Source organism: Dermacentor silvarum, chromosome 10 (assembly GCF_013339745.2).
Source record: "Dermacentor silvarum isolate Dsil-2018 chromosome 10, BIME_Dsil_1.4, whole genome shotgun sequence".
NCBI classification, from domain to species: domain Eukaryota; kingdom Metazoa; phylum Arthropoda; class Arachnida; order Ixodida; family Ixodidae; genus Dermacentor; species Dermacentor silvarum.
The window spans coordinates 118,868,907-118,886,857 of NC_051163.1; the positions used below are offsets into that span (position 1 = coordinate 118,868,907).

At 47.9% G+C, this 17,951-nt stretch overlaps 2 long non-coding RNA genes across 2 annotated transcripts; one reads left to right on the plus strand and one right to left on the minus strand.

Annotated features, from left to right (window-relative positions):
- The first annotated feature begins 10,115 nt into the window (after positions 1 to 10,115).
- Positions 10,116 to 11,536, plus strand: LOC125940499 (uncharacterized). The gene is made up of 3 exons (XR_007463699.1): positions 10,116 to 10,259; positions 10,379 to 10,483; positions 11,401 to 11,536. It is a non-coding gene; the product is annotated as an uncharacterized LOC125940499 (long non-coding RNA).
- Positions 11,399 to 13,384, minus strand: LOC125940500 (uncharacterized). The gene is made up of 3 exons (XR_007463700.1): positions 12,166 to 13,384; positions 11,957 to 11,992; positions 11,399 to 11,558 (listed from the first exon to the last, which is right to left on the minus strand). It is a non-coding gene; the product is annotated as an uncharacterized LOC125940500 (long non-coding RNA).
- Between the last annotated feature and the right edge of the window lie 4,567 nt (positions 13,385 to 17,951).

Genomic DNA, 17,951 nt, shown 5'->3' on the forward strand with positions numbered 1-17,951 from the left:
GTGGGTTTTTAACTGCTAGTGCGTTAAACGCAACGTGTCCAATGCCTTTTAAAATGTGTCGAACGCGATCGGTCTCGCTCATTGCCGAGTCGACGCGGCGGCAAAGGGAAAGGACGTCTTCAATGTACGAAGTGTACGTCTCCCCTGGTTGTTGCATGCGCGCATCGAGCTGCCGCTTTGAAACTTCAGAACGGATGGATGGCGTTCCGAAAATCTTCCGGACTTGGTGCTGGAAGGTGGTCCAATCGGGCAAGGCCCTCTCGTGGTTAAAGAACCACGTCTTCGCGACATGGGACAGGTAGAAGGCGACGTGGCGAAGTTTCTGAGTGTCGTCCCAGTGGTTGTACTCACTCACCCGGTCATAGTTCTCCAGCCAGTCCTCGACGTCGTCGCGCGGGAGACCAGAGAATATAGTGGGGTCACGCTGCGGGGCCGTAACGGTCCATACGGAGGCGGCTGGTTGGGGGGCAGCGGGGGTGATGCCGGAGGCTCCGGGTTGCGGTACTTGGGTCATGGCAGTGGACAGGCGGAGCAAACGGCGACCCGAACGAAGCTCCAGTGGAACTCGACGGCGTAGAGGTCTAGGGGATCGAAAGCAATCTCCACCACTTTGTAAGGCAGCAGCACAGCTGTTGTCTCCTCGCCTTTATTTGGCTGAGCCACACGCTGAACGAACACGACGCGCACAGTGATGATGATTATGTACAGGTGAAGAAGATGAAGGATTAATATTTTGCTCACAGTATATACCTCAGCCATCCTTACACTGAAACATGCTGAAGAGCATAGTATGCAGGCCTTACTTATGGTTACCTTGAAAGAAAACACTACTTTTTGGGGGGGGAGGGGGAGGGAGGAGGTAGCTCAGGAAATGCGTTATAACATGTTCATTGGTATCTAACCGTGACCTCGAACCAAAGTAATGCTGGCCTTGGGTACTGTACTTCTGTGTACTTACTACGAGTCACATGCCGCCTCGATAGTTCAGGTGCGGCATCACCTGCATCGTTTGGTACTGTTTTCGAAGTAACGTCGTCATGTAAATAGACTGCTATTTCATTGATGCTGCTGGTTTCTTCTGGTTGTTCTCATAAATCCACCCACTCAATGTCTTAAGGGGCACAATAAATTTCTTCCAGGATGCAACTTGCTGTGCTGACTCCACCTAAAAGTGATATATGGTATGCAAATGAAAGTACAGCTGTTGTCACGTGTGCAATACTTTAAACAGAGTTTCAGAAAATAAGTTCAAAACATGGTATTTAATTGGGACTAGTTCAGGATATGGACAGGTTCGGCCTGCCAAATGTTGGATGAGCGCGATGGAAAAGAAAGCAATGGTGTTGTCGTTCCTTTCCTGCTGTACTTGTGCTACGCTATGCTGGTTAAACATGTTCACTGCCTTAAGTGTACAAGTTATGTACAAATGGACGTAGCTCTACAGCACTTCAAGCAAGTATTGTTGGTAGATTATTGTACAAGGCGTATGCATGCACATGCAACACATTTGGCTTTCACGCAAACATTCTTCACTGCTTATGGTGGAAGCTGTACTGATGTGAATGCATAAATGTAAGCTTTATGTTTGGTGCTTACTTTAAAGGCAACTTTAATGAAAACATTATATTCATGATCTAGTGACAAACTTGCATAACACTTAGCACTAGCACGACAGCGTGACCGCACTCAGTGGCATGCAAGGCAAAGCAGGCATTTGAGAACGTTTGCGCATGCGCACCTGCCAACGAGTGCGAAGCAAGTAAAAAAAGAATAATAAAACCATACGCTCTGTGTCCTCTTCAACGGAGATGCTGCAGACGCAGCATCTCGTGCATGGGTCACGGTTTGGCGCTCAGCCTGCGCTGCGATGTTTCTTCTGATTTTTTATATTTATAGCCGACCTCGCGCACCACCAGTTAAAGAAGTTCGGTCAATAGTTGTTCCTTTTCGGAATACTCTTCTTCATTGCCTTACCTGGAATATCGAAGATTACAACATGTGAAGTCACTCGACGGGAAAAAATGCGTTTTACATGCTTAACGACGAAAGTACTTAGAAAAGGCGGAAAGGGGCGCGAGGTTTGTACATTTCCATGGAATTAGTTACTTACTTCTTAAGATTCGCTGCATCGCCAGTGGAGAACTGCGACAGCAGTAGGTCACAACGGTCGAGCACCGCACGGACCGTGAACTTCTCTTGGCCATCCGCTCTGGTTGCAAAACACAGGCGGGAAGGTAACCTCCGGCCATCTCGAACAGTCGCTTACTGCTCCAGAAGCAAGTACTTCACGTAGAAGGGCGAGGTCATCATACGCTGAAGCGCACCCTCGCATTCGCATTCGTCTTGGATGCTGCCATCTCGAACGGGTGCCGCACGAAAAAGTTTCGAACCTCGCAGGTGCTTTCAACTATATACAGTTTTTTTCCGCCTGTCTGTTTTCTGACTGCTTTCGCGCTCAAGGCTCGTTCACACCGGAGGCGGAGCGGCAAAGCGGCCAAGCGGGCTTTTCAAAGCGGCGAGGCGGCGACCGCGCGTACCTGTTCAGACCGCACGGCTCTCTTGGCTGCCCGCGCGGCCAAAGAGGCGGGTCATCTCGCGGTTTTGCGCGCGCGTGTCGCCATCTCGTGGCACCCTCTGTCTCTACCCTCGCCACCAGAGCGCCAGTGTACTCGAGCCGGCTGCGGAGATCTCGCGCCATATCTGACTGCTGCTTCGCGTGCTGACGCCTCTGATACCTGTGATGAGTTCAGACGAAGAGGATATGCTCGGCCTTTTAACGGTCGCGTCCTTGCTGGCGCACCATGAACACCTGGAAGCGCAAGAAAATACACGCCGCCAACGTCGCTGGTGGGTCCGTCCCGCCCTGCAACAGCGAGCTGCAATGGGCCCTGCGGACGTTTTGTTGCCGCACCTTCGCGGTCTCGCGTCATAGAGTACTACAGAGAGTGAGTACCCATCATGATGAACTAATGAGAGTTCACTTAGTGTTTTAGCGATGTGTGCAACTGTAAATAATAAGTTGTACGTGTTGTTCATGGTGTCTGGCACATGTGTTTATTCTGCAGCTATTTGAGGATGTCCCCGAGCTGCTTCGACACTCTGTTGGAAATGCTCGGGCCAAGGATCAAGAAGAGTGACACGAACTACCGAAAGGCAATCCCTGCAGAACACCGGCTAGCTCCAGCATTCAGGCAAGGGTGGTTCATATCAGACGCATTTTGCGCGTTTAAGTGCTTGTATTTTTACGTCATGCATAGAAATGATTTTATCGCCATCGTGCAAAGCGACTTAACAGGACTGTTCCCGAGCAGTTTTTAATTTAGGGATGTCTGTTGCCTCAGGTTTGGTACACCAAACACCAAACGCCGTAAGCAGGCGTTTGGTGTATTGCGACACCACGGACCCGAGCACATGAGGGTTGGACCCTCCCGCGTGTAGCCGTGAGCGGCTTAGCCGTGTCTGGGGAAAGGGGGATCCTGGGGGTCGAGCCGATGCTGGGTGTTCGGACCTTTAAGGCCCCCCGGCGGAGGCAACACACCTCTTCGGCCTCAGCTTCACATAGACGGCACCTCCAGACTGACCCACCTGGAGGAAATCGGCAGTCGCCTTTTCCTGACCCCTCTTCAGTCTTTTGTCTTTCTCTTTTCCCTCTTTCCTGTCTTCTAGTCACTTCTCACTTCCGAATTTCTGGGCGGCAAGGGTTAACCTGGTGTAGCTATCCAACCTTGGGTATTTTATATCAGGTTATAGAGGCGATGCATGGCGGGCGTCTACAGGTATTCCAACCTTGTAGCGTCCCCTTGTTGGGCTCGGTGGTGGGTGGCTACCATCGCCGCCGAATTTTTCATTTATACATGGCAACCACTTTTCCCCCGCTACTTGATCGCTCCCTGAAAAGGGGGCGCACCGATGAAACTTTCAATTTTTTTATGAAACCGCAACAGTCTTTTCCGAAGTACCATGTACAACACAGCCAGCATGAAACTAGGACAGTCCGAATGATCTCGCCATTTCTTGTAGCAAAATCCCTCACCGAAGCAATTGGCCCAGGCTATAAAGTAACAAAGATGGGAAGTGGCGACCTTCTTCTCGAAGCTTGTGGCATTTGGAGACATTCCTGTATCAGTAGGCCCACACAGATCCTTGAACACTGTCCGCGGTGTCGTCTCTGAAGATGACCTGCTCGATCTTAGTGAGAGTGAGCTACTTGAGGGGTGGCAAGACCAGAATGTAGTAAAAGTTCAAAGAATAACCATCAGGCGCGACGATAAGCAAATCCCGACAAAACACATAATCATTACCGTTGGAACAAGTAACCTACCAGACTCAATCGAAACTGGATACTGCAAACTCCGTGTAAGGCCATACATCCCGAATCCGCGCCGATGCTTCAAGTGTCAGCGTTTCGGGCATGGTTCGCAAACCTGCCGAGGGCGCACAACTTGTGCAAAATGTGCATCCAATGAGCACTTATCTGACAAGTGTACTTTCACCACCCACTGTGCTAACTGTGATGGAGATCACCCCGCTTACTCCCGTTCATGCCCCTCTCGGAAAAAAGAAAAAAAAATCATTGAACTCACAGTCAAATTTAATCTATCCTTCCAAGAGGCACGCAAACGCTTCTCTATGCACAATCGGTCTACACACGAGGGTCGGACCCTCCCGCGTGTAGCCGTGCGCGGTTTAGCCGTGTCTGGGGAAAGGGGGATCCTGGGGGTTGAGCCGATGCCGGGTGTTTGGACCTTTAAGGCCCCCCGGCGGAGGCAACACACCTCTTTGGCCTCTGCTTCACATAGACGGCACCTCCAGACTGACCCACATGGAGGAAATCGGCAGTCGCCTTTTCCTGTCGCCCTCTTCAATCTTTTGTCTTTCTTTCTCACTTTCCCAACTGTCCTGTCTTCTTGTCACTTCTCACTTCCGAATTTCTGGGCGGCAAGGGTTAACCTGGTGTACTTATCCAACCTTGGGTATTTTATATTAGGTTATAGCGGCGATGCATGGCTGGCGTCTGCAAGTATTCTAACTTTGTAGCGTCCCCTTGTTGGGCTCGGTGGTGGGTGGCTACTATCGCCGCCGAATTTTCCATTTTTACATGGCAAATGCTTTTCCCGCACTACCTGATCGCTCCCTGAAAAGGGGGCGCACCGATGAAACGTTCAACTTCCGCATGAAACCAACAGAAACATTTCCCAAGTACCATGTGATACACAGCCAAAATGAAACAAAGACTGTCCGTACGATATCCCCATTTGTGGTCGCAAAATCTCTTACAGAAACAATCGGCTCAGATTACAAAGTAACTAAGATGGGAAGTGGAGACCTTCTTCTAGAAGTCCGTGACAATCTCCAGTACAACAAGCTGTCAAAACTCGTGGCGTTTGGGGACATTCCTGTCTCCTGTGGGCCCACACAGGTCAATGAACACTGTGCGCGGCGTCATCTCTGATGACGACCTGCTTGAACTTAGTGAGAGTGAGTTGTTGGAAGGATGGCAAGAACAAAACGTGGTTAAGGTCCAAAGAATCAAGATAAGGCGTGACAATAAGGAAATCCCAACCAAACATGTTATCCCAACCTTTGGTACAAGCAACCTCCCTGAGTCAATTGAAACCGGATACTGTAAACTGCGTGTACGACCGTACATCCCAAATCCGCGCCGATGCTTCAGGTGTCAGCGTTTTGGGCATGGGTCGCAAAGTTGCCGAGGGCAATCTACCTGTGCAAAATGTGCATCCAAAGACCATTCCTCAGAAGTGTGCACTTCCACAAACCACTGTGCCAACTGTGACGGAGACCACCCCGCCTACTCACGAACATGTCCGACATGGAAGAAAGAAAAATACATAATAGAACTGAAAGTGAAACTAAACAACTCCTTCCCAGAAGCGCGCAAGCGTTTTTCTGCCTTCAATCAGTCTAATCCGTCCTACTCTAATGCGGTGCGCCGGGGGGCAGCGCCACATCTTTTGGCGGCCGCCCGAGTCACACGGAGTGTGACGGCGGTCATGCCATCAGCCCCCCCGGCTGGAGCAGCCAGCGCTGTTCAGCCCCCTGCCAACGTTCTGTACACACATCACTAACTTCTTTTCCATTATGGATACCCAAGTATTAGAATGGAACGTGAGAGGACTTCTACGTAACCTTGACGATGTTAAAGAACTCCTCCGCCAATTCAGTCCAAAGGTGATGTGTGTACAAGAAACACACCTAAAATTAACACGTACGAACTTCTTAAGGCAATATGTCACTTTCCGCAAAGACCGCGACGACGCTCTCGCCTCGTCAGGGGGTGTGGCCGTAATGGTCGATAAGGGCGTTGCATGTCAGCACTTAAACCTCCGAACGTCCCTTGAGGCAGTTGCTGTCCGAGCAGTGTTGTTTGGTAAACTAGTTATAATTAGCTCCATCTACATTCCCCCTTCCTATCAGCTTTCCAGAACAGAATTTCAGAGCTTCATCGATGAACTTCCTCCGCCATACATAGTCGTAGGTGATCTTAATGCTCATAGCCCCCTGTGGGGCGACTCTCGTTGCGATGCGCGAGGGCGCCTTATAGAAAATGTTCTGTTTTCTTCAGGTGAATGTTTATTGAACAAGAAAGAACCTACATACTACAGCATTACACACAAGCATAGTGTCGAGCACACTAATGCCATACCTGGAGTGGTCCGTCCTCAAGAACCCCTATGGAAGCGACCACTTCCCAATTATGTTAAACTCAACGAAACGAGATGGATGCTTGCCACGATCACCTCGATGGAGCGTAGACTCGGCCAACTGGGAACTGTTCCGTGAGCTGACACACCTAGGCCGTGATGACATTGTTGCTCTTAACGTAGACGACGCCGTAACATATCTAACAGGTTTTATTATTGACGCTGCTACGAAATGTATTACACAAACTAACGGACTGACTAAGAAGCGCCGCATTCCTTGGTGGAACCAAGAATGTCGTAAAGCGCGCAAAAATCAAAACAAAGCATGATGATTGCTTCGCGATTCTCCTACTGCCGAAAACCTTATTAATTTTAAACAGGTTAAATCGCAAGGCAGAAGGACACGTAGACGTGCAAAGAGAGAGAGTTGGGAGAGGTACATTTCTGGTATAAACTCTTACACAGATGAGGCAAAAGTATGGAATAGGGTTAATAAATTAAAGGGCCGTGAGACGAACCCAACGCCCTTAGTGAATATCCAAGGAGATTGCCTGGAGGGTCAGGCAGATTGTCTGGGCGAATACTTTGAATATGTCTCCAGTGCATCTCATTACACACAAACATTCTTTAGGTTCAAAGAGCGCGCAGAGCGACAGCCCCTCGATCGGAAATGTGCCCGAAATGAACATTACAACTGCCCGTTCAGTTTAGCTGAACTTAAAGCTTCTCTTGCTTGTTGCAACAGCTCGGCACCAGGTGCTGATCGTATCATGTATGAAATGATCAAGCACCTACACCCTGAAACACAAAAGACACTCCTCTCTCTTTTTAATGTCATGTGGGCTGCTGGTTCCATTCCATCTTCTTGGAAAGAAGCTATAGTAATCCCCATACTTAAACAGGGCAAGGACCCGTCCTTACCTAGTAGCTACAGACCCATTGCTTTGACAAGCTGTCTGTGCAAGCTCTTCGAAAAGATTATTAACCGGCGCCTAATCTGTGTCCTAGAAAGCAACGGATTACTAGATCCTTACCAATGTGGCTTCCGAGAAGGTAGGTCGACTACAGACCACCTTGTCCGCATCGAGGCAATCATAAGGGATGCCTTTATACACAATTTTTTCTCTCAGTATTTCTTGATTTAGAGAAAGCGTATGACACCACATGGCGCTTCGGTATTATCCGAGACCTTTCCGCTATGGGTGTCCGCGGCAACATGTTGAGTACAATCCAAAGTTACCTTTCTAACCGTACCTTTCGTGTAATGGTGGGCCAGGCGTTGTCTAGGTCTGGTGGACACCAGGAAACTGGTGTCCCGCAAGGCGATGTGCTTAGCTGTACACTGTTTATTGTGAAAATGAATTCTCTACGCACGGCTATTCCACGAACGATGTTCTGCTCTGTATATGTAGATGATGTCCAGATTGGTTTTAAATCGTGCAACTTTGCTGTCTGCGAACGACATGTCCAGCATGGCTTAAATAAAGTGGCTAAATGGGCTGATGAAAACGGTTTTAGGTTGAGCCCACAGAAAAGCACATGCGTCCTTTTCACTAATAAGAGAGGAATAGTACCTGTCTCTTACAAATGTTGGCCTGCACTAATTACATTGTACATCATTATGTTCGCCACTGTTTAGTTGACATCAGTATGAATGAAACCTCACTATTATAGTTTCTATGTAACATCTCTCTTTAAAATTTTTTAAGCATCACAATTCGTTGCTTTGTATGACCTCAGTTGCACGGTTGCGAGATACTTCGAAGAGAAGTGGGATATGCCACACTGCCTGGGTGTCATAGACGGAAACATGTGAACGTGGAGTGCCCAGCAACCTCGGGAAGCCGAGACAGGAACTCCAAGGGTTCATTCAGCAAATCAGTGATGGCAATTAGTGATGCAAACTACAGGTACGTGTCAACTGATGTGGCTTTGTATGTCAGTAATTATAGTTTGAGTAGGCGGCCCAGTTTATAGCGAATGCTGTGTATTTTTCCAAATGGAGGCTCAGCCACCGGTCGGCATGGTTCTATGCTATCTTACCGACAAGTAATTGTATTCCATGTGTACTGCTTGTATCAAGGCACAATTATGCACCATTTACTTCTTTCGTTTCCCACAATACAGTAATCAAACTGTACTTGCTGAAGATGAGTCATTCGTGAAAACATAAATAGTTAGCCTAAAAATCAATATGAAAACTCGTAGATCCCACTCATGCAAAAGTACACAGTTTGACAGTAATGAAAAAATAACGGTCAAGAAAAATAAGTTTTGCTGTACCATAGTTGTATGCTAATTATTATGCTTCAATTGGATAGAAGCTCTGAAACCACTAATGTATGTTCTAACAAGTGTTTATCGCATTAACCGATATTGCTTGTCAATTTGTTTAATTTCACACCATTGGAATCCTGATAAACCGTGCCTGTCAAACATCAATGCTAACATTTAGAATGATTTTTTTTACATTGTAGCTTCCTGTATGTTGAGGTTGGCCACAACGGAAGCGAGTCAGATGGTGGCATATTCAGTAGAAGCAAACTGCAACCCATGGTGGTTGATGGCACTCTTGGAGTTCCGCCAGACACAAGCCTTGGAACAATTGGCAACAGTCCCGTATTTTTTTGTTGGTGACGAGGCATTTCCTCTAAAGGCATGCACATTTTGTTTATAGTAGAGCCATGGCCTTGCCATTGTTAAACCAATAATGCAGTTCAGCATACCATTGATCACTTGATAAAATTGCTTTGCTTCATATTGCATATTTACTAAGTATTCATTTTGTCAAAAATGCGCAAGTGAACTTGTGGTATACAGTGTAAAAAGACATAAGAAATTAGTGTCTTTTGCTGTATGTACCAGCACTACTGACAATTTAGAGTACAAGTACTTACAATCGATTTGCAAGTTAGCGCCAAAAGAACGTTTGTTTTGACGAAGGATTTCTGCACAGCTCTAATGTTTCTTTGGTTGAGGTAATATCATAGAAAGCATCAGAGGAACTATGCGCTTGAGTGTAAATTGAAGATATCAGTGTTAAGAGAAAATTGAAGATATCAGTGTTAAGAGAAAACGTACAAGTGATTGTACACAACAAATTATGTCTATGGGTAGATGCGTGTGGTGCATCGTATTTTTGGCAAGTCAGCTTCATTGCAAGACATATGCTTTCTTACAGGTCTTCATCCTGTTCTCACTGGGAGCACCACAGCTTCCACAGCCCAATCTTCCACTACACAAAGCAGAGCAACCAGCCAATTTGAGGAGCTGCACCAAAAGAGGATATTTAATTATAGGTTGAGCAGGGCTCGTAGACTAGTCGAAAATGCTTTTGGTATACTCGCTCAGAAATGGCGAATTCTTCGTCGCCCCTTTAAAGCTAAAGAAGAAAACATCAAAAATTGTGTCTGCCTGTGTGGCTTTGCATAACTTCCTTTTGAAGGAGTCGCCTGCTTCGCGAACTATGTACTGTCCTCCAGGCACCACAGACAGTGAAGACTGGCAAGGCAACCGAACAGATGGGAGCTGGAGAAGCGATGGTGTAGTCAACGGTGCACTGGCTACATTACCCGGCACAGGTTGCAACTCGGCAAGGTAAGCACGGCTTAGGTACAACTTTCTTTTGCATGCATCTAAGGTATAGCCGTATCCCAACCACATTGAGAAATTGTTTTGCCTCAATATCACGATCGTCTCGAAATATCTTTTTACAGGCTTGCTTGTGCCATTCGCGATAAGCTGTGCAGACATTTCATAACAGAGGACAGGCTGCCATGGCAGGTGAAACATGTGAAAGACTGCAGATGGTAACCAGACAAGTAAGTTTACGCTTTATTTCCACAGCTTGGACAATATCACGGTACAAAAGTACTAACAAAGAAGTGTAAACAGCGTGATACAAATTACCAAGCTATTTTCTAACGTCGCCTTTCCGCTGCCTATACTTAATAATTGAGTACCAAATGGAAATTCGGTTCGAACTATGCATATCTGTATACAAACATGCAAACAATGCATTTTCGACACAAATATAAGGAAAAACAAACAGGCGAAACCATCCGAAGTCATGTCAACCGACACGAATTTTTATTATGAGAACACAACTTTTGTTGAAACAAAGAAAATTTTGGCATTATTGGCAGTCCAGTCATTCTGAATTTTCTCGCTGCCTGGCCTCCTTCACTTTATTGTACACTAAATTTTGTACTGCATTCATTGTATCGAACTGGTCGTGTAAGGACAATGTACGGAGCATCCCTACTATGGTAAGTCAAAATGGTAGAGGACATCTTTTTGTTGGTCTCGGTTTTCCCGCGACATTTTAAAGTGGCTCAGACATTCGACTGCCACGTCGATAGATGTTGGTGTTTGTTCAGAAGGCCTGCAAATAAAAAGATGTGTGTTTTCATAATGTCCTGCACAGAAATAGGTCACAACTTACGTCTTTCTGTTTCTTGATGTTCGACGTGACTTCTCTGACATGCACTGTTGAAAAACTTAAATTAATCAATGCATTTCCCATTGTTTGAACACACCATGTGCAGCAACAACAATACTGTCATTGCCTTCTGTTCGCCTGCTCGACTTCTGTTTCAACTGTATCAGTCTTTGGTGGCCTGCTTGAACAATTACCGAAATTATGACCTGTGTAGCGCTTCACAAACTTATGTGAAAATACTGAGTCCTTTGATTGCAAAAGGTAACCAATAGAAAATGTAAAACCATTACATTTCAGCACTGCCAGTCGTTGCAGCTCGACGACCACTTCTCTCGGATGAGCTGCTGCCACACCTCTCCAGGTTCACTGCATCATCTTCAAAGATGTCGTTGCACAAAAACTCGTCTTCGACTTCGTCTTTGCTTGTGGCAAGTTCCTCAGAGTGACATTCTGACCTGTATCAAGGCATAAATAAACTCCTTTTCCTTTTCCCCAACAACGTCCTAATTACTCTTGCCAGATGTGTACAGTTGCGCCCACTGAGTTTCAACATGTCAGAGCTCAAAGTGAGGTCAGCACTGCAAAGCAGCGCCAACATAGCAATATTTGCTGAAGCATACACTGTTTCTGCTACTGGTATTCTCAAAACCAATTTAACGTTTAGCAGCATAACCGTCCAGGCCCCTTCAACCGTGGACAACGTGTTGCAACTCATATTGAGCGCGACTGTAAGTCTTGCAAAGCAGGAGAAAGCAATTAGTCTCTCAAATTACGTGGGTACAGTATGACCATCACATACTTAAAAATTTTTTCAACGACGGATACACTATACGATTAATTTGAAGTTACTTACCCTCTGGTCTGCTGAAAAGTGATGTTGCTGCATATGCTGTAAGAACTGTTTGAAGACACAAAATGACTGTACTCATCCACAAAATGCTGTGATTTCACAAGGCTAAAGTCAGCATATTTGGTGTCGTAGCATTTGACACTACGAACTATAAACGACAATAAATTGGCACAACCATGTGGCAACTAAGAAATTGGTGTAAGGAAACTTACATGGGCGCCTCGTACACTTTCTCCATTATTGGCAGCATCGCCTCAATATGCTTCCACTTAACGGAGGGAATGTCCTTGGCTCCGGCCCCACTTTTGCTTTTGTCCTTGATTTTGGTTTTCAGTTTTGTAAAGGTGTCTTTTAGGTTTTTAAACTTTGTCTGGCAAGTTGCAGCTGCAAATGAAGAAAAACATTTTCACAACACAGTACAATGTTGCACAGCTGTGCAACTCAATGTGAAGCGATACATCTCCCATTTTTTGAAGCACAAGTCAAACCAAAATATAACTCTTTTTTTCGTGCATAAACTGTAGTGATTCGGCAGGCACACTCAACAAAAGTAACAAAAATAAATATTAGGCGAGCCATATTCTCTCTGCAATTAGACGCAAAACGGAAGAAAACGACACTTAATACATCTGTTTGCATTCACGTGTGCGAGTGTTGCACCGACCGCCGAGCTGTCAGAAATTGCAGAAAGGGGTTAGGCAGATTTAGTGTTGTTCGGTGTCATATCGGGGCTTAAGATAACACAAAGCTGGAGCGAGTCGTGCCGTCTCCTGTTGTGTGTGCGGGCCGACGCTGCGGGCAAGCCGCCTGATACGGCGAGCGCGCCGAACTTTGCCGGTGTTTGAATACTGATCATAACTGCCAGCGAAAGCGCAGTGGTTGTCCTAGGAAACGCGCAACTCCACAAGACTGTCGGACTTCATGTAGAGGTTTTCCGCATACAAGTTATAAGCCGAAATATCTCGTACTGGCCGTTGAAACACACGCTACGACGAGCCAAAAGAAATAGGCTCTATTAGCTGAGCGTAGCTTACGTAACAGCCGCTCGCAGATGTAGCGTCCCGAGAGAGCGCATGGAACTGCATAGATTTCGTGTTCTTGACGAGCGCGTCTTGCCGAGACACTGTGAGCTTGGCTGCAAAACGGCGGCGGAACCAAATGGACGCAACTTCAAGCGCCGGTCAGTTGGCTTCAAGTGCGGAGCCCGAAATGTTTTCACGTTCCGCCGCTCGCACAATCGTTCTGCGCACGCACACTGCAGTTCTGCGTGTTTGTGTGTTAATTGAGTCACGCGCACTAGAGCTCCTTCTACGCGTTTATGTGTAAATCGCTAGCATTCGACGGTCTCACCGGTGCGGAACGTAAATTCCCAGCTAAAATGCTATCAACGAGGTGTTGTGCACTTACCAGTCACACCCAAATCCGCTGAAATCGTCATCCATAGCTCCTTTTTGTACTCTACTTCCTTGTAGCGAGGCAGCGACTTGTCGTAAAGCACCGGGTACTGCTTAATGGCACATACCACAGCCGTTTGCTCAGACATGATGGACGCCATTTGCATTATTTCAACCGGATGTGTACGTCAAGGATATACATCAGCGCCACCACCGCAGTGCGTTTTGATTGGCTGCGGCAAAGCGGCGAGCTTGGGCGGGCGGCAAAAAATCGGTCCGGGGGCGATCGGACTAGCCGCCTCGTTTTCCGCCCGCTTTCGCCGCCTGGAGAGGAGGTTTTTGCCGCTTGGCCGCTTTGCCGCTCCGCCTCCGGCGTGAACGAGCCTTCAAAGTGCGCGCCAAGCAGACGGCTTCTAGCGGCGCCGCCGACGCCGCCTAACGATGAGAAAGCCAAGCGGTCGCGCACGGAAATTTAATCGGTAACAACTTTGACACGTATAGATCGCTGTTAGTAATTTAAAAACAATTGTAGCTCGTAAGCAATTATTAAGAAAATAAATTGGGCAACAATAATTATATTGTTGCTTTCCTCAGTCTGACGAGTGTTTACAAGCAGATGCACGCTTTCGCTGTGCATGTGGAGTGTGCTTAACCTAGAATCGACAGCGAAAACAACGCTGCCTTATCGTCCGTAGGCCGTTACCGAAGCAATACCCGAAGCGAAAACCAGCATCACCATTTATTTGTAAATCAGTGAGTCCTACAAGGCAGTAGGACGAGACGATTTCTGCGAAGCGGCAGCCGAGGCTGCCACCATGGTTGTAACGCTGAAAACTTAGCGAGCGTTTAGCGTCTCCGCTATATTCCAAAAAATAGCGGACGCAATGCGCAAAACTGAAATAGCGTTCAGAGCATGCGCAGTCTGACCCCACTATTTCATTTCGTTTAGCGTGGTGCCATTTCCGCAATACTAAAACTGTCTAATATCTTTTGCGCATTGTCTAATATCTTTTGCGCACGGTTTCTCTCAATGCCCGATTCCGGCGTCCACCATGCGTTTGCCTTGGGTGGCCCGTTTTTCACTACCTGTAATGTTTTGTGGTAATGCTTGTCATAGATTTAATAGAGTCTTTAAACAATCGAGTCTAATGCCTCTCCAGATCGCACGTTCGCTTGCTGTACGACACCAAACCATTGCTCATCTTTGAGCCAGTTGATTAATCGAGCTCTGCCCGCAAATGAGCTTTTTCCGTGTAATTGATGGTGTCGCCACAAATGAAAATTCAAGGTGCCGGTGTTCAGACAATGTTTCTTCATCGGACACGCACAACGTGTATCCTCTGTTTGCCATAGTTGCGCTGGCCAACGTCACGTCAATCCAACTGGCGGTACAATGATTGTCGTAGGTACCTTCGGACTCTGGGTTATTGAAGATCTGTAAACCGTGCCCACACACTAGCTGCATTACTGCAACGGACCTCTTATGTATCGCGTTCAGATCGCCAGCGATAATTACAGTGTCGCCTCCCGTCGCGCGACCCGTGACGGGAGGCGAAACGGTACGGCGGGCCCACCGCGCCCCGACCTTAAGGCGGCGGCGCGGCGGGCCCGACCCCAGTCAATGTCCATAATCACTGCGCGTTGTTGTGTCTGGCGGTCCTTCGGGACAAAGGAGGCCTAAGCCATCAAGTGCTCTTCACGCTTGTCGGTTCTCGCGGCCGGGAAGTGACACCTGGGACAGATAAATGAGCAGTTAGTCTCCAGACTGCCTCATGCGTCGCTAAACGGCAACGTCGCCCTTAGGTGCGTGTCCGTGAAATTACCAGCGCCACCCGAACTACGACGAGGCCCGGCGCCGATGGTGACGCGCCAAGATGGAGCCCTTTCAAGACAACAGCCGCCCTCCCTGGAAATGGTGGCTTCCGCGAACCGATCGCTACGGAGAGGCGACTCTTGCAAGGGGCCACCATCTAGGATTCCCGAATGTGGCTGCCAAGGTGTCAACCGCTGCTTGTGTTCGGGGGCGACCAGGCAAAATTGGAGGCGTCGCCCGGTGTACGGGAGCGACGCTCATGGGCGAGAGTTTACGAACTCGTCGAACATTGTCATTGGCTGAAAGAACTAAAGTGTATTCCTTCGTAGAGTGAAAGAGGGAAACAAAAGGGATAAAACAGCGACGCTCGACCATGTAGAAACGCTTGACCATGTAGAGAATGCTCGACCATGTAGAACCTCGGAGAAGTAAACGCTACTACACGCAAAGGTGTTAGCACGTAGACGGCTACAATATCATGGAGCCCTTCTTGTAAAATAATGTACATTTTGTATATAGAACAGTTTTCTAATCTCCCTGGATAACTCCTCCTCTCGGCACCTGGTACGGCACCATCCATGGAACCTTCGTGGCCGCTCGGACCTTCGGCTACCGCAACAGTGACTGGCAGCTTATGGGATCGGCCGGCGTTGGCTACATCGGTGTGGTGAGTGCTACGTGTTTGCTTCTGTTTTCGCCAGACTCATTAGCACAGGCAGTCGGTAATGGTGGTTTGGTGTTACTTATAATTTTGTCTCGCAGACCAAGAATATAGTGTCTCGTGGGCTGAATTACTAGTGGGGAAGAAACACAGGGTGCACTGTAAATACGGATAAGTTTGAAATCCAGCAACTCCTCAAAAGTTGTGAGCCGACGGGCATTTCGGTTCGCCGTGCGGTAGGCAAAAGGCAACAATTGGAGCTTTTACAGAATGAGGAAGTGAGTTGGGAGAAGGCCGGTGAGGCCATGAAAATTGTTTCGTAAGGAAAGGAGCACCAAGAGAGAAATTATGCGATCTTCTTAGCGGTAAGGACGGGCTTAGTTCCCGAGTTTGCGCTTCATGTCGCCAGAACTCTCTAGTACAAGTAGGTAGTTGCTAGGAGAATAACTGTGTGTTTTCTAGCGGGCACCGTTTTGAGAAATCACCTTCTTTAAAAAATCGAGTGCAGTTTTAAGTAAGCGTGAATTTTGAAGGCAAACGAGATCGCTATGGAGAAATTTAGAGTGCAGGACCTCCGTGTAATTTGCGAGGAGTAAGGCATTTCGGCCGACTCCGCAAAAACGAAAGAAGCTGTTCTCGACGTCATGAAGGCAGAGGATGTGACGTTCGAGGAGGCTGACGAGGCTTGGGACACAATTGAGGAAAGAAAGCAAAAGGCAGAGGAGTGCAAGAGGCGCGAGCGTGAAGAAGCAGAAAGGCGCAAGCACGATGCCGAAATTCGCGAGAGGCGCGAGCAAGAGGCAGCGCAACGACCCGCTCTTCGGATGCAAAAACTTGAACGGGAATGCCAGATGCTTAGATGGCAGACAGCACGACACCAGCTCCACACTTTCAGGACAAACGAGGACATAGGTAATTTCCTCGCCCGTTTTGAGCGAGTGTGTGAGGAAGAGGGTGTCAGCCAGGACTCGTGGGCCGAGCGATTAGGAGCACTGCTCCCATTTAGTGTCGCTGCGTGTTTCTTGCATTGCTTTTCAGAGGAGAAAGCCCTCTTAGCCCTGTCGTAGTCGCGCGCTTTGTTCAGGCGCTTTGGTGTAGCATGGCAGGCCGACTTCGAAGGCCCAAATGAGAGAGAAAAAGCCGATCCTGTCGAAGGTACAGCTAGCAATCAAAAGGCTAGATTAGAAAGCTTTGAAAAATGTGTGATGCAAGTGACACGCACACAAAGCGAAGAGAGCGGCGGTTTCCCCGCACCAGAAACGGAAGGCCCTTTAGGCCAAGTGTGTACGGCGGCGGCAAATTCAGCCAGCGTGCCAGATAAGTTCCCCTATTTATTGTCGAATAGGTCAGAGAAGTCGCCGACGGATAGGCGAGTGTTTCCTCCAAACAGGAACGAGAAGAGTTTTTCTCTGAGGAGGAGGAGCAGGGAGAGTTTTTTCTCCAGTACAGGAGCTTTTAGGGCAAAAGCACATCAGGAGACTCAGAGACTGCTAGGCGTGTCCCCTATTGAGCAGCGGTCAGAGGACCAAGATACGGTTCCAGAGGCAGCTGCAAGCAGTGACAAGTTAAACGTGTTAGTAGCCGGAAGCGAGGTGAATTCGGTCACCGAAGTGAGCGGTGGTTTTCCCGCCATAGAATTTGTGGCCGACTGCGAAATCCAAGACGACAGTAACAAAGCTAGTCTTGATAGTGCTAGTTTAGAGAGCGCTGAGAGGGCTGTTGAGTCAGTAGTTAACGGACACAGTGACAAGCGCGAAGAAACAGCTGTTTCGCTATTTAGCGAGGCTGTTCTGGAAGCAGAGGCCGACTTCGAAGGCCAGCAATGAGTTCTGCATGCTGTCGACGGCAGTGATAGAGCTAGGCCAGCTGAAGGTAGACTTCATGACGAGCTAGCGTGCTCAATGGTCAAATCTGGTCATGTTTTATTACAAAGGCAGACGCACTGTGAAACCCGAGAGGGCAACGAAATTTCTAGTGCGTGTGCTGATGCCGCAGGACCAACGAAGCATGCCAAACATAAAAGGCGTAAGCGCAGGATGCCAAAGGTGGAGGCGGTCGGGGCGTCTCGAGTCAAACGTGCGAAGCGCCAAGGCGACATGGCTAAACGCGCTAAGATGATGATCCAGCCAG